Source organism: Phoca vitulina, unplaced genomic scaffold, assembly GCF_004348235.1.
Source record: "Phoca vitulina isolate PV1807 unplaced genomic scaffold, GSC_HSeal_1.0 scaffold8, whole genome shotgun sequence".
NCBI classification, from domain to species: Eukaryota; Metazoa; Chordata; class Mammalia; order Carnivora; family Phocidae; genus Phoca; species Phoca vitulina.
This window is the reverse complement of record NW_022589711.1, coordinates 79,043,455-79,069,629: the sequence shown is the minus strand read 5'-3', so window position 1 is coordinate 79,069,629 and position 26,175 is coordinate 79,043,455. Positions and strand designations below refer to the sequence as shown.

Below are 26,175 nucleotides of genomic sequence, written 5' to 3'. Positions count from 1 at the left end.
AAGCACAGGAAGCGTTGCTTGCCATGATTTACCTTTTCCTAAGAGTATATTATAGAAGATATTCAAATTCAGTGTGTCGTTAACGGAAGTCATTGTTTCTAACACCGACCCCAAAACATAAAATAGTCATGTGGTTTTTGTGTCCCTATTCTCTAAATGAGGGAAGAAGAAATTGACACTATGGGCTCACTAAAGCCAAACAGTATCACTTTCTTTTTCCAAGTCCAGATTTTGAATAGTACAGCAGTAGAAAGTAGCAGAAGCACCAACTCTTCAGATATCTCCCTCCTTGCCTTCATCTTTTGGTTGAGGATGTTTGGGGGTTATATTATACTACCTACAAGTAACTGAATTCTACGACTCATGGAGCTAAATGAGGATGCTTGAGTTTTGTGCTGGCAACTCCACTTCCATATTTAAGGAGCTGACAGAGAAGAGAGCCCTACCTGGGGAAAGGTCACAGTTGTAAATCAAGGAGAACTAAGTCTAAGTGTGTGGAAGGCAGTTGGTAGGGGAGGCGCAAAGTAGAAGATGGGGAAAATTGTTCATGAATTCTCTAACTTCCCCCTACACACACACACACACACACACAAACACACACACCAAAAGCATCATAATATGTGTTTTTATTTAGACATATTCTATTTTTTAATTAATAATCATGCACTACGTTGGGTTCTACTTTCCAGATTTGGGCATTTTAGCTCTAGAATCCCATTGCAGACCTTGTCTCATTTGTGAGATAATGCTGGTCATCCTTCTTTCATGTCAGTGCTTCCAAACTAGCTGGAAAGGCAAGTAGTTATTTACAGGGGACCACAGTGGAATTAGCAGTAGGCTGAAATATGGCCGTGCCACTGATATGTGCAAGTTCTTCATAAAATCTCACTGCTGGGGCCTGGAGATAATACAGTTGTAGAAAAACAATTTGTCAAGTGTGATCTGAAATCCTAGAGGGGATTTTCCAGCAGATGTGTTCTGTTAATGCTGGTGCTGACCGAATTGATCAGAAGATGAGAGCTGCATCTCAAAACTGGTCATTATTTATATCCTTCAGCTGCATTCACTAATTAAATCCCCTGAGTTATCTCTGACACCTACCACCTGGGACCAGTCTCCAGACAAAGGCTTTCTTATGGCATGCAGCTGAGCCAGGTCTGGACCCTTCTGTTTCATGTCAGAGTATATATTTTAGCTCTAATCTTTTTGTCCAACTGGATTCAGTGGTTGTCTTGTTGGTGTGCCTTATTTCTTCAGCAAGAATCAGTTTATCAAGCTAGCTGCTGTTTAGACTGGCTAATTAAAACCTGCTCAGTGTGAGTGCAGGCAGCCTCCAAGCCAAACACTGCTCTCCTCGGAACTGGAGTGCCATTTTTAGTCATTAGAACAGATGGGCATTGTGAGTTACCCCCAGCCAATCTGACCCCTGTGTTTGTTTTTGAATAGCATGCCCTTATGAAAGTATATCCCCATTTGAAAAGAGTCTTCCAGTCTTTGGGGCATCCTATAGAAAGGAGAGATGTGACCTGTGTGTTCCTGAGAACAGATGAAGAATTGCTTCTTGCAGGAAACTATTACTTTATCATGTCCCTGTCAGAGAAGTAAGGCATAGTACAAATAGGTTTTGATAGGAGAGAGAAATAAGTAAAAGGTTGAGAGTAGAGAACACAATGAGAGGACACTAGTAAGCTTGTGAAGAGCAGCTTTCCTAATTCTCAATTGTATTTAGAGTGGGCCCTATGTATAACAATATGTCCATGATTTGGAAACTTTCTGAGAGGTTAACTAGTCAATGAGTCTTTAAGAGAACAGCACATGCTCATGGATGGGGTATTCATTCGGAGAAGATTCTGTTTTCTAGTTTTTTAGAAGATGATATTTGGAATGTTGTCTGAACCAAACACAATTCACTTTTTTTCTTTTTTTATGTTTGTCTCACAAGATCACAAAAGAGCTTGTTTGAAATATTTCAACCGGCATTTCTAGCTGGAAATGAATAGATTTATAGAATATGTCATTATTTTTATTTTTTAACTCTCTTTTATTAAAAATTATTATTAGCATATAACGTATTGTTTGTTTCTGGGATACAGGCCTGCGATTCATCAGTCTTACACAATACACAGCGCTCACCCCAACACCTACCCTCCCCAGCCACCCCATCCTCCCACCCCCCTCCCCTCCAGCAACCCTCAGTTTGTTTCCTGAGATTAAGAGTCTCTTATGGTTTGTCTCCCTCTCTGGTTTCATCTTGTTTCATTTGAGTCATCATTATTTTTAAAGTAGAACTGTGAGTAGAGGTAATTCACAGCCTTAGTTTTTGCATGTGACTCCTTAGAAACAGGGAGTTGAGGATGTGTGTCCAGTTATCTCAAGAAACATGGTCATAATCTCCCCACTATGATCCCAAGTTAAAGAACATTTTTTGAATCGATGCCATGGTGAAAAATTGAAGAGGAAAGGGACTGTCACAGAATACAGTGAACAGCAAGTTGTCAGAACTGTAAGGAGCTTGAGGGAGATAGATATGGAGCAGTGCTGCATTTTTCTTTTTTGCCCAATTATGGAGTCTGAGCATCTTGACTCAACTGATTATGCTGATTGGCTCTTCAGTGGCAGTTTCATTTCTTCACCAATTTTCCTATTCTCCAAAGACCTTCAGGGTTCTAGCACATTGCTTAATGGCCTGCCTACATTTTGTATTTTACTGAAGGTCCACTGGATTCCATCTTCATAAGTAAATGCCAACCTTAGAAGTAAGTGCCTATTATGCTTATCATGTTACAATTTCACTAAGCTCAGAATTGTCGTGGGAGGTTGAAAACATTTCAGTGGTCAAAGAGAGAGGGTAATTAGCTCATTTAAATCCTCTTCCATGTTCCATTCTGTCCTTGGAGCAAAGGTGCCAGCCTGTCTTTATAAGAGTAAATGGGGCATATAGCCTGGCATTATTTAATTCAGCTATCAATCTTAAAAGAAAGTGAGCAGATTATAAACCAAATTAAATTTGCATGCAGACTGTGTGTGAATGTGTTTGTCTCCTCATATGGATTGAGTGCTGGCAACCCCATTTTCTGCAGCGGTTCGTCAAGAAGGGCCATCTTTACAGAAGAATGCTCCATGGCACATCGCAAATACAGGATTTGCATTTACACATAAAAGACCATGACAAGTCAATTTTTAAAAGTGCTCTTTTCATTTTACAAGTAAATTGGCTCTAAATAAGAATTTCTCAAGTAGAAATCTTCAAATATATTTTGTTTATTCAACAATAATATCAAGGGGTTTGCCTATCTTGTCTTACTTTTCTATTAACATGGAAGGTAGCAGAGATATTTTTATAAATGAAATTCTATTATTATGGCTTTAGGCTTTTTTAAAATTTGGGTTTAAGGCACCATATTATGTGAGATGTCAAACTACACTTGATGACAATGTTTAGTTTAGGATTAGATTTAATTAGCATTTTAATGAACTTGAATTGTATCTTTTTAAAAAGGAATTTTGTACAGTTTCAGGATTGTGAATATTTTTCTTGCAGTGTAAATTTATTACACACTGTCCAATTGCTATAATGCTGATATAAAATTTAAATCTAAGAATAATATTTCTAAAATAGATAACAATAGAAAAAAATTAAGAAAACAAAGATTTTTATTATTATAGGAAGCTGATGACCAGAGAGTCAAAGCAGAGCTGCACATTCTCCAATGTATGTTTCTTGGAACTCAGGTATTCCAGATATTTTGGGGTAAAAGACATTGGGGGTATGTTGCATACCATACCTCTTGTTGGGGATCCACCATTTGACCAATAATTTAACTGATTTAACTTTGATAAGTCGGTATTTCCCATACTTACTGAAGCATCAACCCTTTTACTGAATAACCCCAGCTAAACTGGTACTCCATGGAAACCACTTTGGGAAGCACTGAAGTAGAGGATATGATTATTTGATGAATTTAGTCATTGATTATCAATTTTACATAATATGATATACATTGCTGAACATCTCAATCCAAATATATACATTTTTGGTAATTCTGTTTTGTTTTTTCTTTAACTACTAACCTAATCATATATACTTTTTGGTGAGGTCAATAACTAGTTTTTAAATATTACAAACATATGAAAATTCATTCAGAAGTAAAATAGCGTCAAAGGACCATTTAGTGGTAAGAGTTTTGTGTATAAAACAAATTCACAAATAAGTGAATTTGAGTAGGTTTTTGTTTTCTGCCATTGCTGTATCATCGGTCTGCTCGTATTTGCTGAGTGTTTACTGCATGACATACATCTGCTAGGATCACAGTGACATATTAACAAGATGATGTATCCAAGAACATGGTGGCCTTGTCCTCTGAAATCTTAAACCAGGCTAACTGTTAAAAAAAAAAAAGAAAAAGCCATCTCATGACTCAATTTTATGCTCTAATATATTCTACCACTTCAAAATATTTGAACATGTACTTAAGTCCTGAACTCTTATGTAGTCAAATTTGTTCTTTATTTATTAGTTCAGCAGGATGTCTAAAATAATACCCTCTTTTCCCTCTAAAGTTAAAAGCAATTGAGAAATAAGACATAGGAGATAGTCAAGAAGAAATCAAAATAATAGCTTTATTTTGAAGAAACTGATTGAGGAACCTGACTTCAACATGAGACAGCATTTCAGAGAAGAGGAAATAGAAATATCCCTTAAAAAGATGCTCAACTGCACTACTAATCAGGAAAGTGCAAATTAAATTCACCATGAGACACCGTCTTATCCACATGAGATTAACAAAAATTAAAAAGTCAGCAATAAGAAGTATTGTTGAGGCTGTGGAGCGACCGAATCACTTTGGAAAACAATTTGGCATTATCTAGTAAAGTTGAAACTGCATATGCTGTGACCCAACAGATTCATCCCTAGATATATTTCTTAGAGAAATGTATATATTTGTATCAGAAAACATGTGCAACAACATTCGTAGTCACTTGCTTATAGTTAGAAAAAAAAACTGGAGGGGCACCTGGGTGGCGCCTGGGCATCCGACTCTTGGTTTTGGCTCAGGTCATGATCTCCAGGTTGTGGGATCGAGCCCCTCGACGGGCTCCACACTCAGCATGGAGTCTGTTTGAGATTCTCTCTCCCTATCCCTCTGGCCCTCCCACTTGTGCTTTCTCTCTCTCTCAGATACATAAATAAATCTTTTTTAAAAAAAGAAAGAAAAAACTGGCAACAAAAATATTGATCACCAGGAAAATGAATAAATAAAACATGGTGTATACAAGGAATGAAATAGTATACATCAGTGAAAATGAATTACAGCCATATATGTGAACACAGATAAGTCTCAAGAATATACTAGATGAAAACAGCACAGTGAAGAATACACACAGAATGATTCTATTTTTGTAAAGTTAAAACATGACAAAACAAAGCAATATACTGCTTAGAGAACCATCCATGTGTGATTAAAAAGAAAAGCAAGGGACTGATAAACACCTGCTTCAGGGTGGAGGGGAGCAGGATGAGTCAAGAAGGGAATACTGAAGGCTTCCCAGTCACTCTGCCATTCAGCCTTAGCTGGAATCCTCATACTGCACTGGTTTTGCCTGGTGTTCAGGTTGCCTTTCACTGTTTCGGTGCTTAACTGGTGTTTTTGTTAGATCTGAGTATCCTTGATAAGATTAAAAAGGGGTTTTCTTCTGTTGGTGTGGAGAGAGGAGTTTCCAGCCCCTCAACCTCCCGGCAACTGCCCAGAATCCCATCAGAAGTCAGAGAAACCCTCTGTGAGGTGGGACGTGGGAACATGTTGGGCTCGTGGTTGGATTGGGTTATGTTACGTGAGCATGTGGATGGGGCAGTCATCCCATGATGATATTACGTTCTATAAGGTTACTGCTCCTGCTGCTTGAATGCTGTCGTGTTGTAAGAGGGCCATGTGGCTAGGAGCTAGGGACTGAGAGGGACTGCCTGCCAACAGCCGGATAGAAAATGACCTCAGTCCTACGACTTCAAGAGCCTGAATTCTGTCATCAACCTGAATGAGCTTGGAGAGGACACCAAGGTCCAGGTGAGAACCGCAGCTCTGCTGACACCTTGATTACACTCTGGGGCAACTCTGAGCTGTGCCCAGACTCCTGGGACCCGCAAGAAATTATGCAATAGTAGATTTGTGTTGTTTTAAGCTGCTGAATTTGCCCCAAGTTGTGGCAACAGCACACCGCAACAGAAGATGACTACACTCCCTGGCTTGTTTCTAACTGCTAAAAACTCTGGGCTGTCAACCTGGTCTGGCCCTCCTTTCTTTCCTTTCCTCACATTTTCATCAAGTTATCATTTTCTGGGTCCAGGCCAGAGCTGATATCCTCCTCTTTCATCATGAATAAGAAAGAAGAGTGCCACAGTTTAGAGCCTGCCTTCCAGACTGTCCTTCCTCCCCTTCTTCCCAAGATACACCCTCGTCGTGTGCCAGGGCCAGGCTGCCAGGGTGGTGACACTGTCACTAGACAGCACAAGTCAAGCCTCCTCCCTGCCTTCCTGCCTTCCTGCCTTCCTTCTTTCCTTCCCTCCTTCCCCCCTTCCCCCTTCTCCCCTTCCCTCCTTCCCCCTTCCTCCTTTCCTCCCTTCCTTCTTCCCCCCTTCCCTCCTTCCCCCTTCCTCCTTTCCTCCCTTCCCTCCTCCTCCCTTCCCTCCTTCCCCCTTCCCTTCTTCCCCCCTTCCCTCCTTCCCCCCTTTCTCCTTTCCTCCCTTCCTTCCTCCCCTCTTCCCTCCTTCCCCCTTCCTCCTTTCCTCCCTTCCCCCTTCCCTCCTTCCCCTTCCCCCTTCCCTCCTTCCCCCTTCCTCCTTTCCTCCCTTCCTTCCTCCTCCCTTCCTTCCTTTGTCCCTTCCTTCTTCCCTTTGTCCCCCCTTCCCTTTCTTTCTTTTCTTTCCCTTCTTCCTTCCTTCCCTTCACAAACACTTTTTTGAGCAGTGGCTATAAAGAAAACACAGTCTTTTTTTCTTTAAGGAATTCACTATTTAATGGTAGAGACAAATGACCACGTGGTGATTTCTCTGCCTTCTCTCTCTGCTCTTGGACAAGCGGCTCAAGAGTGGGAGACAGAAGAAGGTAATTATGCTAGAATCTCCTTTCCTGTTGCCACACACCCACTCTCTCCGTTTTCTCATACACACTCGTTAGCATCCTGTATAAATAAAATCTTTGGTCTCAGTAGAAGTTGATTCTCAGCTTAAATCACTACATGGCTGTTGAGAAATGATGAGGTTCTTTTAAACTGATTTGTGAATCATCACATAGAAGGAAGGCAGGAAGTGGAGGAAACAGATTTGGATTCTAAGCCTCCATTTCCCTAGAAGTTTGAGCCAGGCCATTGATGTTATCTTTTGTGTTTTCTCAAAGTGTGGAGTTTGTCCTAATAGTCAGTTGAATATGATTTCAGAAACATCATCCTGAAACATTAAAAGTGGCAGGAGTACAAAATAACCATTTGTCGGTAATGCTTGCAGCTGTTTCTGCAACTGACGCTTCCAGAGTTTTATAATTAGAGCATTTTGCACTAGCACTATGTCTTATATCTAGAAATGGCCATGTTAAACAGGATGTTGATAATCAGCTTTTATAACGGGTTCTCTAGATATCTGCAGTATACCTAGGCAGTTGTAACCAAAGACAAAATTAGAGGAATATGATGAAAACAAGTTGCTGTCGTCAAAAGGAATTTGTTTACAGTGCTTCGATTTTCAAGTTAAAATAGGGTCCTACCAAAATCCCGGGGTCCCAGATGAAGAAAAGCAATCACAGGACTAACTAAGCTAAACATTTCTTCTACTCTTCTAAATACCAAACCTGTTCGATTGCTTACTGGTGGCATTTCTAAAGAACCTTTTAGGGACGCCTGGGTGGCTCAGTCGGTTAAGCATCTGCCTTCAGCTCAGGTCATGATCCCAGGGTCCTGGGATTGAGCCCCACATCGGGCTCCCTGCTCAGCGGGGAGTCTGCTTCTCCCTCTCCCCCTGCTTGAGCGCACGCACTCTCTCTCTCTCTCTCTCTCTCTCTGTGTCAAATAAATAAATAAAATCTTAAAAAAAAACCCTTTTAAAAAATATATCAAAACAGCTATAGAAGACAGCTTAGTCTTGGCCTTTGGCTCAAGGGCTGGTTTTTATTGCTATCCTTTTACCAATGTTCAGAAATAAATTGCTTGATGTCTCTGTGGGGTGAACATTCAGAAGATGAAGAGGCCCCCAAAGGCGTTCTGTTATTTGCGAATTAGCTCTCCTGACCGCACTACATAAGATTTCACATGAAGGTCCACTTACGTGGAGACTTTCATTTCATTTCACATGATCATTTTGCTATCCGAGCTTAATTATAGACACTGTTACTGATGTTGCCATCCTCTGTGTTCTTCTTCTCCATTTGACTTACATTGGATAAATGGGGTCATGTTCTATACACGCAGAAACTAGAATGGAGGGGAGAGAGAGAGACGGGCAGCCTCTGCATAAGACATACAGTCCAGATTTAGGGGGACCATCCAGATGGTCAGTGTGAACAGCCGCAGAAAGATCCAGTAATGAAAGATAACTCATCACAGATTCACAGCGGGGTGCTTAGATTCCAATGCAATTATTGCTCCTACCAGATTTAGTTTTCTAAAGGAACAAATATGGTGTTTGACTTTTGCTTCTTAGCAAGGATTGTTCAGGGTCTCAGGAGATGCCAGAGTAATTTGAAATATACCTGCTTGTTTTTTAATATATCTGTAAAACAGCTTTGAAAAATAAAATAATTCACAGACCATAAAATGCATGCCTTTGAAGAATGCGGTTCAGTGGTTTGTAGTCTATATACAGAGTTGTGCAACCATCACCACTACTGCCTTTTAGAATATTTTCATCACCCACAAAAGAAACCTCATACCCTTTAAGTGTCATTCCCTAGTCCTCCACCTCCATGCCCTCCAGCCCTAAGAAACCACTAAACTACTTTCTATCTCTAGATTTGCTTATTCTGGACATTTCATGTAAACGGAATCATACAGTATGTGATCTTTGGTGGCTGGTTTCTTTCATTTAGCATGTTTTCACATTTTATCCATATCATAGCATCTGTCACTACTTCATTTCTCCTTATAGCTGAATAATATTCCACTCTATGGATATGCCACATTTGGCTTATCCGTACATCAATTCGTGGACATTTAGGTTCTTTCCACTTTTTGGCTGTTGTGACAAATATACAGTATGTACAGGCTTTTGTGTGGACGTGTTTTTCATTTCTCTTGGGCATATATCTAGGAGTGCAATTGCTGGGTCTTATGATAACTCTATGTATAACTTCTTCAAGAACTGCTAAACTGTTTTCCAAACTGAATGCATCATTTCACATTCCTACCAGCAATGTATGAGGGTTCTAATTTCTCCACATCCCTGCCAAAAGGTGTTATTGTATATTTAATTTTAGCCATCAAACCAGGTGTGAAGTGATATCTCACTGTGGATTTGCATTTCCCTAATGATTAATGATGTTGAGCATCATTCTCTATGTTTATTGACCATCTGTACATCCTTGGAGAGATGTCTGTACCTTTTGCCTATTTATAAGTTGGCTTGTTTGTCTTTCTATTGTTGAGTTGTAACTGTTCTTTATGTATTAAGGTATAAATCCCTTATCAGATATATGATTTGCAAATATTTTCCCCCATTCTGTGGGTTGTCTTTTCCTTTTTTGATGATGTTCTTTGAAGCACAATAGTTTTTAATTTTGATGAATTTTTTTATCAAAATTTTTATAAAATTTATTAATCATATAAAATATATGTAAAATTTTATATGATAAAATAATCATATAAAATAAATTTTATAAAATTTATTTATCACTCTTGCTTTCAGTGTTATATCTAAGAACCATTGCATAATACAAAGTCACAAAGCTTTAGCCCTATGTTTTCATCTAAGAGTTTCATAGTTTTACTTCTTACATTTAGGTCTATGATCCATTTTAAATTCATTTTTGTATATAGTGTGAGGTAAGGATCAACGTGAATTCATTCCTTTTGCATGTGGTTATTCAGTTGTCTCACCACCATTTGTTGAATGGACTATTCTTTCCCCATCAAATTATCTTGGCACCCTTGTCAAAAATTAATTAACCATAAATGTAAGGGTTTATTTTTGATTCTCATTTCTGTTCCATTGATAGTTCCATCTTTATGACAATATCACATTGTTTTTATTACAAAGCTTTGTAAATAAGTTTTGAAATTGGGAAGTCTGAGTTTTCCAACTTGTTCATTTTTTAAGACGGTGTTGTCTATTCTGAATACTTTGCATTACCATATGAATTTTACTAGCAGCTTATCAATTTCTTTCCCCCCAAAGCAGTTGTGATTTTGATAGGGATTGAGTTGAATCTATAGATCAATTTTGGGAATATTGCCATCTTAACAATATTAAGTTTTCTAACCCATGAACATGGAATTCTTTGCATTTAATTAGATCTTTTAAAATTTCTATTAACAGTGTTTTGTGGTTTTCAGTGTACAAGTCTCACTTTTGTTAAGTATATTCTTCCATATTTTATCTTAAAAAAATTTTTTTTAAGTAAACTCTATGCTGAATGTGGGGCTTGAACTCACGATTCCAGGATCAAGAGTTACATGACTGAGCTGGCCAGGTGTTCCTGTATTTTGCCTCTTCAATGCCATTATATGTGGAATTATTTTCTCAATTTCATTTTCAGGTTGTTCATTGCTAGTGTTTAGAAATAGTATGTTTACTATTGGATCTTGCAATCTAAGCAGCTCATTTATTCTAATAGTTGCGCTGTATGTATGTGGATTCTTTTGGGTTTTCTGTATGCAAGATTAAATTATCTATGTTGCCTTTCCTCTTTGGATGCCTTTTGTTTCATTTTCTTGCCTAATTGCCCTGGCTAGAAGCTCCAGTACAGTGTTGAATAGAAGTGGCAAGAGTGGACATCTTTGTCTGGTTCCCTAATTAGAGAGGAAGCATTCAGTCTCTCAACATTAAATATGATGTTAGCTCTATTTTTAGTAGATCTTTACCTGGTTGAGCAAATTCTCTTGTACTCCTAGTTTGTGAGGTGCTTTTATATGAATAGGTGCTGGATTTTGTTGAGTGCTTTTTTGTGAGTCTATTGAGATGAGCATGTGGTTTTTGTCTTTTATTCTCTTAAGATGGTATGGTACATTGATTTTCATATGATGAATCAATTTTACATTCCTGGGATGAATTACTCTTGAGCAGGGTATAAAATACTTTTTATATGTTGTTGAATTTTGTTTGCTAGTATTTTTTGAGGGTTTTTGTACTATTTTCATAAGAGAGAAGAGATCCTGGTCTATAGTTTTCTTGTGATCTGTCTGGTTTTGTTATCAGGGTAACACTAGCCTCATAGAATGAATTGGAAGTGTTCCCTCCTTTTCTATTTTTTGGAAGAGTTTGTGAAGGATTAGTATTAATTCTTCTTTTCATGTTTATTGGAATTTACCAGTGAATCCATCTGCACTTCGGCTTTTCTTTGTGAGAATTTTTTGATTACTAATTCAATCTCTTTACTTGCTATAGGTCTATTCAAATTTTCTATTTCTTCTCCAGTTAGTTTAGGTAGTTTGTGTTTTTATAGAAATGTATTAATTTCATCCAGGATATCTAATTTGTTGATATACGGTTGTTCAATATATTCCCTTAGAATTCTTTTTATTTCTGTAAGGTTGTTATTGATCACTTCTTTCATTCCTGATCACAGTAATTTGAGTCTTTTTTTTTTTCTTCATCTATCTGGCTAAAGTTTTGTTAATTTTGGTGATATTTTCAAAGAACCAACATTAGTTTTGTTGATTTTTGCTCTAATCTTTATTATTTCCTTACTTTTGGGTTTAGTTTGCACCTCTTTTTCCTGTTTCTCAGGGTGAAAACAGGTGTTTCATTTTAATCCATCTCAAAGTATTTTCTAATTTCCCTTGTGACTTCTTCTTTGATTCGTGGGTTATTTAGGATTGTGTTCATTACTTCTTACATATTGTTGAATTTCCCAAATTTATTCCTGCTAGAGAATTCTAATTCCATTCCTTTGTGGTCAAAGAACATACTTTGTATGATCCCACTCTTTTAAATTTATTGAAGTTTTTTTTTTAAATTTTTTTATTTTTATGTTAATCACCATACATTACATCATTAGTTTTAGATGTAGTGTTCCATGATTCATTGTTTGTGCATAACACCCAGTGCTCCATGCAGAACGTGCCCTCTTTAATACCCATCACCAGGCTAACCCATCCTCCCACCCCCCTCCCCTCTAGAACCCTCAGTTTGTTTTTCAGAGTCCATCGTCTCTCATGGTTCGTCTCCCCCTCCGATTTCCCCCCCTTCATTCTTCCCCTCCTGCTATCTTCTTCTTTTTTTTTTTTTTCTTAACATATATTGCATTATTTGTTTCAGAGGTACAGATCTGAGATTCAACAGTCTTGCACAATTCACAGCACTTACCAGAGCACATACCCTCCCCAGTGTCTATCACCCACTCACCCCATCCCTCCCACCCCACCCCTCACTCCAGCAACCCTCAGTTTGTTTCCTGGGATTAAGAATTCCTCATATCAGTGAGGTCATATGATACATGTCTTTCTCTGTTTGACTTATTTCGCTCAGCATAATACCCTCCAGTTCCATCCATGTCATTGCAAATGGCAAGATCTCATTCCTTTTGATGGCTGCATAATATTCCATGGTATATATATACCACATCTTCTTTATCCATTCATCTGTCGATGGACATCTTGGCTCTTTCCACAGTTTGGCTATTGTGGACATTGCTGCTATAAACATCGGGGTGCACGTAGCCTTTCGGGTCCCTACTTTTGTATCTTTGGGGTAAATACCCAGTAGTGCAATTGCTGGATCATATGGTAGCTCTATTTTCAACTTTTTGAGGAACCTCCATACGGTTTTCCAGAGTGGCTGCACCAGCTTGCATTCCCACCAACAGTGTAGGAGGGTTCCCCTTTCTCCGCATCCCCGCCAACATCTGTCATTTCCTGACTTGTTAATTTTAGCCATTCTGACTGGTGTGAGGTGGTATCTCATTAAGGTTTTGATTTGGATTTCCCTGATGCCGAGCGATGTTGAGCACTTTTTCATGTGTCTATTGAAGTTTGTTTTATGATCTAACATATGGTCTGTCCTGGAGAATATTCTGTATACAGTTGATAACTGTGCATTCTGCTGCTCTTGGGTGGCCTGTCCTATAGATGTCTGTTAGGTCTTGTGATTTATAGTGTTGTTCAGGTCTTCTGTTTCCTTGTTGATCTTCTGCCTCGTTGTTCTATTCATCATTGAAAGTGGGTTTTGAAGTCTCCATCTGTTACCATTATCTGTTTCTCCCTTCAGTTGTCAGCTTTGGCTTCATGAGTTGAAGACCTCTGTTGTTATGCGCATGCATGTTTGTAATTGTATCTCCCTGATGGATTCATCCTTTTATCATATTAAAATATCCCTTTATGTCTCTAGTAATAATTTTTGTGGGAAGTCTATTGTGTCTAATATTAGTATAGCCACTTCAGTTCTCTTTTGATTGCCTTTTATAGTATACTCTTTCCCCCCTTTTTACTGTCAACCTATTTGTGCCTTTAAAGTATTTCCTAGACAGGATATAGTTGGATCATCTTTCTTTTTTTTTTCTTTTTAAAGATTCTATTTATTTATTTGAGAGAGAGACAGAGACAGCAAGAGAGAGAAAGAGCAGGGAGGAGAGGGAGAAGCAGATTCCCACTGAGCAGGGAGCCCAGTGTGGGGCTCAATCCCAGGACGCTGGGATCATGACCTGAGCTGAAGGCAGATGCTTAACCTGAGCCACCCAGGTGGCCCTAGTTGGATGGATCATTTTTCAAATCCATTCTCCCAATCCATTTCTTTTGATTTAGAGTCTTTATGTTTAATGTAATTACTGATAAGGTAGGATTTATGTTTGCTGTTTGTCTTCTGTATGTCTTGTGTTTTTGTTCCTCTGTTTTTTCATTATTGCTTTCTTTTGCATTAACTAGATCTTTTCTGTTTTGATTCCATTCTTGTTTCTTTTACTGTATTTTTTTAGTTATTTTGTCAGTGATTTCTTTGGAGATTACAGTGGCTTTCCCATTGAGGAAACTCTGAATCAGGTCAAATAATAAAAAGCCTTATAGATGGAGCCTTTCCAAGGAGCTGCCAGATAAGCCAAATAGTGATAATTGTCTGGAGATGAAGCTTTTTTAGGAGCTCCCAACTTACTCTTCCCCTTCTATTGGCTATTAGGCTAATTTTTACAGCTGCTACATTCATAAGGCTTCTGGTTTTCAAGGTTCCCACAGTGCTGGGAAGAGACGAATGGAAAAAGGGCAAGTTAAAATACAAAGCTCACTCTTCCTACCAAGATTCAGCCATTTTTTTCTTGAATAAACACTCCTTAATTTCCAGAATTCTGAAGAAGTTGATTTTGACAACTTTTACCAGTGTTCTCATTGCTTTATGGAGGAGCAGATTTTTGGAGGTCCTTACTCTGCAATTCCAGGAATCCCCCCTCTATAGATTTGTTTAAAATTAAATAATTAAATTAAATAATTTAAATCTAAACAGAAACTCTTTAAGTATCTTTTCTAATTCATTAGGAAACTGGTTATTGCAGGTATCTTTCTGTAACATATTTAAAAGATCTGAAACAAAGTAACATGTTAAAAGTTATTAAAGCTGGGTGGTAGGTGTATGGATACTTGTTACATTTTACATTTTATCATTGAGGGAAATATTCAATAATAAACATAAATAAAATATTTTTTAAAAATATATAATCAAGGGGTGCCTGGGTGGCGCAGTTGGTTAAATGTCCCACTCTTGGTTTTGGCTCAGGTGGTGATCTCATGGTTGTGAGAGCAAACCCTGCATCGGGCTCCATGCTCAGCATGGAGTCTGCTTGAGATTCTCTCCCTCTCCCTGTGCCCCTCCTGCTCCTGCTCTCTCTCTCTCCCTTTCTAAAATAAATAAATAAATCTTTAAATTATATATATAATCAAGACTGGTTCTGCACACGGTCCTGAGGGAGCCCAAAGAAGGAACCCACTGAGGAGGTGGTAGGAGAGAGCCTGAATGTGCCAGTGGGTGTGGTTTACATTCACTCATTAACAGATGGTCATTAACTGCCTACCAGGTACATTGACAAGAGTCTGCAGTGCCCTGAGGAGGGGTCTCACTGTTGAAGGGTTAGAGAAGTAAGCAAGTGTGCACAGTATAGCTCCAAGAGACAGCTAAGTGCTAGGTGCGATGCGAACTTCCACAAAAGGAGGGCCCTTAATCCACAGTTGGTGGGGAAAAGCAGGGCACTTCTCAAAAGAGATAACAGCTAAACTCTATAATGGATAAATAGGAGTTGGTAGAGGGGTGTTTCATGCAGGGAAAAGTGTACTTGACAAGCAAGTTTTTAAAGATTGGTGCTCAGGAAACAAGGTGGAAAAGGAGGCTTGAGGGTCACATAGGCCATCCTAAGGGTCGGGTTTAATCCCGTAGGCTGAAGGATTGAAGGATTTTAAGATGGGGAAATAGCAGTGTGAGGGGAGCGGGTACAATGGTTATGATCCTGGGCTCTGGAACCAAAGGCTGGAATCTGGTCTCAAATTCTGGTTCTGAAATTTTCTACCTTTGCAACCTTGGACAAGTTACTTAAACTCTCTATGCTTCGGTTTCCTCCTCTATAACGTGGAGAAAATATTATCTATCTCACAAGCTGTTCTCAGCTTTAGTAAGTTCATTCATGTTAAGCACTTAGAATGTTCTGACCACTTAGCAATTATTAAGAAATTCAAGCCATTTTCATGTAAAAATCAGGTACTGTTTTAGAAGAATGGCTTTGACAGCGCTGCGGAGAAGGTAAGGGTGGGCGGGGGAGACTGCAGGCCAAGAGACCCTTAGGCTGTCCAAGCAGCGAGGTGTAGGGCTTAGGAGCAGCAGGGTCAGCATCCCTGGGAACTTGTTAGAAATGCACATTTTCTGGGATGGGGCCTAGCAATCTAGGGTTCAACAAACCCTCCAGGTGAATCTTAACGTGTGCTCAGGTTTGCAAAGCATTACCAAATAGATGTTGTCTCCATTTTACAGATGAAGGAACTAAAGCTCAGAAAGGCTAGGGTCCTTGCTCATGACCACACAGCTATTACATGGTAAAACAGAATCAGATCCAAAGCCAATGATTTGAACCACTGTGCTCTTCTTCTCATAATCGGAAAGCGACTGACAGGAAAGGGAATTTCAGAGACAGTAAAGTGATAGAATTAGCAAGACACTGGGTGATTAGCTATGGGCATAGAGGCAGGTGTCAATATTGACTCCCACATCTCTGGACTGGATTAATGTTGATGCCATTCTCTGAGTTAGGCTACATGAATGAATGAAGCAAGTTGAAGAGAGAGAGAGTTTGAGGTCCCTATAGGAAACCAGAATGCAGAGTCCTGGTAGGTTGGACAGTCAGGCTGGCAATACAGATCTGGCAGGCAGATGTATATAGATAGGTGTGGCTGAAGATGTGGATGGGGGGAGGGGGTCCTAGCAAGGACAACAGAAGACAAGGGCACCAAGGATAGAATCCTGGGGAACAAGTGGAGGAAGAAACTTCTGCAAAGTAGACTGTAAAAAGGCACTGAGCAGAGGTAACAGAGAAAGGGGAAAGAGGAGGGGCTCAAAAATCCAGGAGAAAATCAGCTCCAAGTCAGTTCAGACAGGGTCTGGGTTAAGCATCAGCTGTTGCTGTCTGCAGCCACACTGCAAAGCAGAATCTGATAACCATCCCTTTTCCTACCATCCCTCCCACATCAGTAAACAGGGATACATGACATCAAAGACAAAAAGGCCCTCCCAGATGGCAGAATGTTAGGAGAGGGTACCCTAGGCCGGAGGTGGTCATTAATAAAAACTTATCAGGATGCTGACAGAATGCCAGTGTGCATGCCCTAAAAAATTTTAATTGGTAAGATTATACTCCTTAACATGCAACTCCATGCAATAGCCGTAATCTTGATGAACTCTGGTTCAGGGAGGTCATATGTACTAACAGAAGTCTAATTTATCACATTTAATGGATTTGTGGTTTTATGTTACACTCACAGTGCCATTAAACACTTACAGTGATCGTAATGCTCATTGGCTTTTTCATCTCAACTCTAAGGTCAGAGCTAGCACGTATACAAACAAAAGCCCTGACTGTATGGTCCGTTGGCAGCTCGTATGTGAAAGGGCAGGTGTGGATTTGAAGTCTCACACACAGGGAAATAGCACTTGTGGAGTGCTCATTATGCCCAACATTTTACATAGGTTATCTCATTTGATCCTCTCGAGCACCCACTGAGGTAGCTGTGGGAAAGAGCCAGACTTAGCGAACAAATGAGGAAGTTGAGTCATGTAACTAGTAAGTATGGAGCTAAGACTTGAAACCGCTGCCTATCTCACTCCAAAGCTCATATTATTTCCATTAATGATGTCAAAATGGAAGCGTATTAAATTGGCCTGCATGCCTGATAAGGATGTCATAAACTTTAGACAAATAAACTATGTGGAAGCGCTTTAAAACTTTGGGAAGAAAGCTGTATGTAGGCAGGATATTTTTGACTATTACCATTAGAAGCAGTATCTGAAAATATAAAAGATGCCTCTAAATAATCTCTAAAAGTACATTCTCATTAGCCCCCCAAAAGAGGATTTTAATATATTACCATTTTCTGCTAACTTTGCTGTTTCTATCTCCCTGCAGGGGCTCATTTTTTATACATACCACTTTGGGAGCACCATCTTCCCCTCTCCCATCACCCTTAACACACTCACCCCATGGAAATGCTTCTCTCCTTGCTATTCTATGAGGATACAGAACAGTTCTGGCAAGAGGAATCAAAAGAGAGTGAGCCTTTAATCTCTCTGCCTCCGTGGCTGTTTTATAAAAGGTGTAACTTGATTATAGTCCTGATATCAGGACCCTCCCCGCTCCTACCTGCCCCCCCCCCCCATATCCTCCCCAAGAGCCTGAAAACCATAGAGAAAAGGCTGGGCCCACGCTGGCCCATGGAAGCTTGGGAAATTTTCTTTTTTCCTTTCTTTTCTTTTTCTCAGGGCTACCTGGCTGCTTGGAGTTTATTTTCCACTTGGTGCAAGGCACACAGTTACAAGATGTCAGGAAGGCTTGCCTGTGGCTTGGACAGTGAAGAGCAGGGTTTTCTCAACTTTGTTTTTGGTGTTTGCTGTTTTGACACACAAGTGTCTGCCGCTGGCTGCAGCCTGCCTCGTCTATGGGAGGGGAGGGCTGGGCTCTGATCAGCTAGCACCTGCTCCGGCCTGGTGGTGGCCACTCAGGATGGGGGCCCAGTGTTGGCTTGGCCAGGCTGGCCGCCAGGCTGCTTCCTCAGGCCTTCCAGAGCCACGTCACAGGTGATCGTGCGGCTGGAGGCCTGGGCAGAGTCCGAGCATTCTGGGGACTCCAACCCAGTAGCCACGAACAGGAGAGTGAACTTCCCGAGAAAGAAGCTTGCCCACCAGTGACCAGGGTCGGCCTTGGGGAGACCGGGGTGATGAGGGATGGCGTCCCCAGGATGCTCTGCACTTCCACAGGAGCTGGTACTGGAAGTGGAGCCCCACGGCACCGGCAATAGTCGTGGGTGGCCACAAGCAAGCCGCTGCAGGGGATGGCTGCCATGCTGTCCCTTGTGGGTGGGTGGAAACGGTTGGCGGGGCCGAGGACGCTAGGCCACGGAGCCCATTTGCAGAGGAGACTGCCGAAGGCTGCTCCACGACTGAGGCGCACGTGGGGAGAACTTTCTTGACCTCCTGCGTGCCAGTACCGTGGGAACACACCATGAGCACAGACAAAACCCTACAGACTCCCTCCTGTTTTCCAGTAACCTCTCCGTCATTTCCCAGTCATCAGTCTCCTGTCGTTACAATCACATCTATTATCAAGAGGGGCAGAAGTGGGGATTTGGGTCTTTAGAGGACCACTTCTAGGCTTCTAGATGGAGTCAGACTTCTAGATGGGTCCAGGCTTCCAATATTTTTGCTTCCAAAAGTGTTTTTCAACGTTTTCCAGTACCGTAGCCATAATTCAAAATCCCAAGTTACATGAAATGAGAGAAGGTCCCTAATGTACCTATTATATTCTAATCACAACACAGATTACAGAAACAACCTCCCTTGAACCAATAAGGAAGGTTTTCAGAGGTCCTTCCTTTGGTATAATCCAGTAGACCTCAGAAGAGGAATGGGGTGTCAGACAAGACTCTAAGTAAAAGAACAGGGACGCCTGGGTGGCTCAGTCGGTTAAGCATCTGCCTTTGGCTCAGGTCATGATTCCAGGGTCCTGGGATTGAGTCCCATATCTGGCTCCTTGCTCAGTGGGGAGCCTGCTTCTTCCTCTGCCCCTCCCCTGGCTCATGCTCTCCCTCTCTCTCCCTTTTTCTCTCTCTCCCCCTGACAAATAAAATCTTTTTAAAAAAAAGACTTTTAAGTAGAACAGAAAGAGAAAGATCTTAGGCAAGTAGACTTCACCCTGAAGACTGCTCCCCCTCCTTCCTCCTGAAATAGGGACCCGAAATGATTCACCCTCATTCTGTTTCATTGCCTTTGTAAGTTGCCACCAAGACCAGATGACCACTAAGGTCCCTTCCAGCAGAAATCTAGATCTCTCAGAGGCTTGTATTTCTGAGAAGTACAAAGGAAGATTCAGATGTCCTTTATCTGTCTGAGTAGGCAAGAGGTCAGGTGCAGTTAAGGCAGAAAGTTCAGGAAGACACCACAGATGCAAGCTGGCAGTAGGGGTTATGCTGGCCTTGTAGTGACCTGGAGGGAAAGCCACAGAGAACAAACAATCATTGAGCAACAGCTACGCACCAGATAATTTCTTGGGTCTTGTGTTATGTTGCAGAAACCAAGAGAGCTTTGGTCATTTGCCTGAAGGTATCTAGCTAGACCATGAAGCTAGATTGTATGATCTAAAGCTCACGTTTTTTCCATCACACTCTCTGGCAGAACAGCTCTTCCCTGTCCTTGTGGATGGCAGCCACGTGTTCTGCATCCTGAAGCAGAAACAGCAAGTCTGTGATGAGGTTCAGCTGATTTCGCTCACCTGTTGAATCCCAAACAGCTTTTCTGTAGAGGTCACGGGAGTGTGAAATGGGTCAACAAGGGAGTAGTAGCAGCATCTTCCTTTGCCTGGGGGGGTAATGCAGAAGAGAAATCACAGTCTAACAGAGCTGACCTTTCTACCTTTTTGTCTCCCTCCCACCTCCCATTTTCCCCCAACTCACTTTATTTCAGGGCTTGAACACAAGAGGCCAAGTTTAAAACTACTTCCTTTTAACAGTATCAGCAGATTTAATCAAATGGTCAAAGTGGAGCCAATTCCTTTTCCTATAAGTGCCAGTAATGAAATTACCTCCATTGTATCCTGTTAGGATTGGGTATTCATTCCAGTTTTCAAAGAGATCATACCCTCACCTTGGCTCGTTTTATCACCCGATAGGTCACCCCTGAGTAATTTGTGAACACCCAGAGTGACTTAAAAATTGATTACAAGGGCTAGCCTTACACATAAATGGAGTTAGCATCACCTACCTGATATACTTTGAAAAGCTCAAGACTTCCTTTCTCAAATATATATAGAGAAATATAGATATATATCTCCTACTAGCATATGACATTATCACCTAGCACCTAGGATCCTCAAACCAAGGTAATAGGAACTTTACCTTGGAAGGGATAGATGTAGAGAGAGAGAAGGGGTGGGAGTAGGAGATTTTGGAGGCTCGAAGCATTGCTTGTGAAGAACAGACCCAAGTAGAATGCCTCAAGAGACAGAAAGCTTTAAAGTATTGGGTGCTAGGGTAGGGGGTCGCCCCCCTCCCCCAGCCCATGGAGAGGAGATAGAGTATGAAACCATTTGAGACAAAACCAGACTGTCTCACAGTTGTGTTTGAGCTTGGTTCTGCTTACAGAATAGGTGAGTAGCCTCAGCAAAAGGAAGTGGCGGGCAGGCAGGAAGCTCTCGAACCTGATATAAAACATACACTTTTCATGGTTATGTGGTACAGAGCCCCTTGGTGAAAGAGGAGAAAGAGTTAATTTTGAGAGACATCACCATTGCTTTTAAGTCTCTAGAAAGTGGTTTTGACTTGTCTTCAGAAGTGCTGAGAGCTTTGTCTCATTGTTTGAAGGGAAGATACAGCTTCTTTTTGTTTTTGATATTAGAAATACTTGCCAAGAAATGAATAAAAAGAATAAGAGATACAGGATTAAAATGACATGAATGGGAGAAGTACAGGGCGAAAACTTACCCATGTCAGAATGATTCGCTGATTTCCCAACTAAATAAAATCATGTCACGTATAAGTGGTGATTCCTACTACAGACATTAAAGTGACTCTACAGATTGTTTCAGTCTTCCCAGTTCCAGGACATTCCTAAGAGATGGTTTTGCTATCTTTAGGACATAGTTCAGGCTTGAACACATTAGGTCTTTTTTGCAATGCTTTTCAGTTTATAGCCTAACATACTCAGAAAGGGTCACGATAGCCCAGCCAGCTGATTTCAACATTTCTTACTTGTCTCCAGTTAAGAGGCTGCACATGGGATATCCTCTTTTATTTTTATCATCAGAAACCACAGAAATAAAGGGGGAAAGAGCATACCCGGAAGTCTGAATCAAGCTATGACTCAGATTTCCTAAGAAAGAGAAGATCAGAATCTACTTTGACCTCTGCAATCCTAAATTCAGAACCACTTTTGGGGCAACATTAACTAATATCCGAGTTGGTGACCTTTCTGCCTATATACAAAAGTATATAGCACATCTTCCCTAATCATCCTCTTCATACAGTATTCTACTGACTTGACCTATCTTTATTGCTAAGTTCTTCACTCCTGGGGAATGGCTAATTTTAAGTGTATATACGGATGACAGTGGTTCCAGGGTGTGTGGGTTTAAGCCCCATCTTCTCCCTTAACACCTATGTGACCTTGGGGACATTACTCTTTGCATCTTAGTTCCACTATCCATAATATGGGAATACTGAGAGTTTTATTTAATAGAATTGCTGTGAGAATTATGTGAATTAATATGTATCCAGCACTTAGAGCAATGCTTGGTACAGAGTAGGTGCTCAATAAATGTGAGCTGTTGTTATTCTCTTTCAGTAAATAGTGAATTTTACATATATAGTCGTAGAGTTTGGTGAAGCCAAGCCAGCTGCTGTGCAAGACATTACAGAGCCATGAGGGAGTTTTAATTGCACAGTATGCATTCCTTCGTGTTATCTGGGTTTTTTTTCCCTCTTTATTCATGTTACCATCAGTCTCTTTGCTCGGTACCATCAACCTGTGGTCACCAGTCAGGGCATTCTATTTGTGTTTAATGCTGGAAATTCAAGGGTGCTTTCAGAGCAGAGCTCCATGATTTTAAGAGATTCCCATTAAAGCTAAAAAAAGTATGTGACAAGTCCATTTTCCCTGCCAAGAATGTAAGTGGCTTCTGTGAAATCCCATGTGACTATATTTCTTTTTTTTTAAGATTTTATTTATGTTAGAGAGAGAGAAAGAGAGAGAGAGCTCACAAGCAAGGGGAGGGGCAGAGGGAGAGGGAGAAGCAGACTCCCCGCTGAGCAGGGAGCCCACCCGATGTGGGGCTCGATTCCAGGACTCTGAGATCATGACCCGAGCCGAAGGCAGATGCTTAACCAACTGAGCCACCCAGGCACCCCTATGTGACTATATTTCTTGATCCGATGAGGACTAGTTCTCTAGGACGTCTCTCATTTTTTAATCCTAAAAGAAGTCAGTATTCAAAGTAAAAATCCTTTAAAAAAAATTCTTCATATTCTGATCTATGCTTTGCTAGTTTAGATTTTTATTTTCTGATAATGGTTACCATTAGCAAACATTTACTGTGATGGTTTTAAAGATATGCCCATATATTCCTTGATGCTTGTTCCCTCAAGAGATGGAGCTTAATCTGTCTCCTCTTGAGTGTGGGCTGGACTTAGTAAGTCCCTTCTAGTGACCAAAGATGGTGGAATGACCGGATATCATGTCTGATGTTAGGTTATAAAAAGACTGTGACTTCTGTCTTGGATGTCTCTTGTGCTCTCCCTTTGTTTCTTGAATCACTTGCTCTGAGGGAAGTCAGCTATCATCCTGGGGCAGCCTGGGGAGTGGGAAGTCAGCTGCCATGTCATGAGGACACTTGGGCTGCCATTGGAGAGACCCACAAAGTGAGGAACTGAGACCTGCCAAAAGCCATGTGAATGAGCCTGGAAGTATACTTTCCCCTTGTTGAGCCCCAGGTAACTGACAGCTTGACTGCAAATTCATGAGAAACTCTGAGTCCCAACCACCGAGCTAAACCATTCTAGAATTCCTTCAGAAGCTGTGTGAAATAATAAATGTTTTAAGCTACAATCATGATGAATGACTCTATCTTGTATCCATTTCTTCAGCAATAGAGTAAGTCACACTACCTCACATAATTTATAGCAGAAGGCTAGTTATAGGTTGTATATAACAGTAAATGTGGCCAGGAGTTTTATTTTTCTTTTAAAAAGCAAAATTGACTCTATCCTGACACTTTTCATTCTTTATTGTAAGTACATCTCCTTGGTGCATATTATAATTCAGTCTCTCCTCTTTAGTGATTAGTCTGACAATCATGTGAAAATTCTTCCATTTTCTTCGGTAGTTCTGCCTCTTACCAATTAAGGAAGAGCCAGCCCCAAAGACTCTCCCTCTGGAAAAATGATCCAGGTTCTTGGGCTTTGCCCTGTTACAAAGCAGGGTAACTGAATGGGGAAGTTGTATGGAGGAAGCATGTATTTTTTTCATCTGAACCTATCTTAGTATTGGAAACTCCAAGGTTCAGTTTCTCTTAGAATTGTATGAAGCTCATACCTCATCATATTTTAAAATATAATACATAACTTGTACCATTTGGCAAATTTAGGTAGAAGGCATTGAATAAACCTGCTTTCCGTCTGCTGATCAAATGGAGTCTGAATTAAATAAACTTCTCCGATATAGATGCTAAAATCTGGTTTCTGCAAGCCTTTGGACCTTTAAAAGTTGACTTCCAGAAAGGTGGTCCTAAATCTCAGGCAACCTATACTCCCTTTGGAAACTAGGTATAAATCTACCAGGTTTGGGTCTAGGATAGATTATTCCATTTGCGTACACTCTTGAAGGCCATAAGAATTTGCTAGAGTTCGTGATCATATTTTGAAAAGTATTAGCTGGTCAATTCCTTGATGCTAGGTGAAATACATTCTTTTATCTCTGGATAATCCTTTACTTTCTTCTTTATATTAAGATATTTCTTTCATGGAGTGACAGTTCAGTGTTTTGCATTCAGAAACTTTCAGTACCATACATAGTTTTATAATTATTTTTAAATTATAGCCTTAGAGATTTAATTCTTAAATAGTGCTAAGATACTCCTCCACCCCCCCCTTTATTAAAACTCCTCAACTGAATGTCAGTTAGCCATCGTAACAAAGGACTGATATAACATGTGTTTTTAATTTAAGATCCCGAAGGCTGGGAATTTCCCATTGTACATTCATTTAAATTTGCCAGCAAGCAAAACTCTTTAGAAGGTTAAACATGTAAACTGAAAATAGAGCAAAAGAAAATCAAGTATGGTAATTTACTATCTCCAGTGTGGAAAATGGGCACTACAGCATATGGTCAAAGCTTTTACTATTAATTAGGTAATCACAGAAAATTCCATATGGATGACTTGTGAACATTCTAAAGTCAGGCTGGGAATTTGCTTCTTTATCATGTTTTCTTTCTAAACACAATTTTCTTAAATAGCACGTGGGTCCATATTCATATTTACAACTCGGTGATGTTTAAGAGCTTTGACATTTCTTAATGTCACTAATTTCCATATTAAGATTTGACAAATATTTGGACTCACGTTAACTCAGATGTCCTAGTCATCATCACATGAAAAGAATATTTGAAAAATCTTTCTCAGAGTATGGAAGAGGAAAAAAGATCCCCTTTCACTGACTTCCTTAACCCTCACCCCCACGCACATACACACATAAACACACATACATGTACACATATGGTCCGAGCTTTCCTCCCCACCAACTTTGTTCCACTAACTCCTATTCATCAGTCAAAATTCAGCTCAGGTATCTTCTTCTCATACCACTGCAAGCAGGTTTCTGTGCTCACCTCTCTCAACTTCAACCGAAATAGAATTGTTTTTCTATTCTCTACCCTCCGGCACCCCACTAAACTGTGACTTCTTCACCTCAAGACTGCATCTTTTGTTTTTGAGTCCCCAGTTCCTATCAGAATGCCTGGCAAGGAGTGACAGTTCATCTGAAGCTATTTATAACCAGAAAGGGCTGGTTAAAAGCTTGCTAAATGAATGAATAACTTCAGCCTCCAGGCTAGTTCGCAGATGAGTTCAGAGGCTGTATATGCATCGTTTATAAGCTCAACCAGAATCTTGTTGCAGCCAGAGCGGCAGATACTCAGCAAGTAAGAGATAATGCCACGCTGGTTTATAGCTCCTTCCGGGGCTGTATGAGGCCAGGCCAACATGGGAAACCACATGCTGGGGTGCCCTCCCGCCCCACATCCCTGCTGCCTGGCGTTTGCACTGTCTGTGGGCCAGGACCACCTCTGTGTGAGCGAGGCTCCTGCAAACATTTTGCCTATTCAGGAACTCCAAGGAGTGAAGTAGGTGAAGAGAAGCATTCCCCCTGTGGGGCTCTAAACAAAATCCAATTACATGAATCATACTTCATGTTTAAAAACCTTGTTCTCTGTTCAAGTCAGAGGCTGGCTTTGTTACATTGGCCTGGAAAACAGACTGGCGACAAGTGAAGAAACTACCTTCAGAAGAAGCCAGTTCAACTTGGGGTGGATCCAAGGGAGCGGTGGGGACGTGTGAGCGTTCACTTCTTGCTGCCAAGCAGAGGGGGGTGCTTTCTGGAGATGCTGGGAGTAAAGCTCAGATAAACGGAGGGGTGCCCCTCGAAGTATTGTGATTTTCAGTTCAAAAGATGTCACCGGCAGTTCACATAGTAAGAAGTTAGGGGTCAAGAGGGGATTTAGACCTATTTAGAGCAGAGTGTTGCCTGTTTAATTATAGA

General features: G+C 40.6%; 1 protein-coding gene and 1 pseudogene across 2 annotated transcripts in view; one reads left to right on the top strand and one right to left on the bottom strand.

Moving 5' to 3' along the window:
• Positions 1-26,175, top strand: part of PPM1L (protein phosphatase, Mg2+/Mn2+ dependent 1L) — a 295,870-nt gene that overhangs the window by 244,513 nt on the left and 25,182 nt on the right. The gene's annotated exons all lie outside the window — the stretch shown is intronic.
• Positions 18,070-19,277, bottom strand: LOC116634105 (annotated as a pseudogene).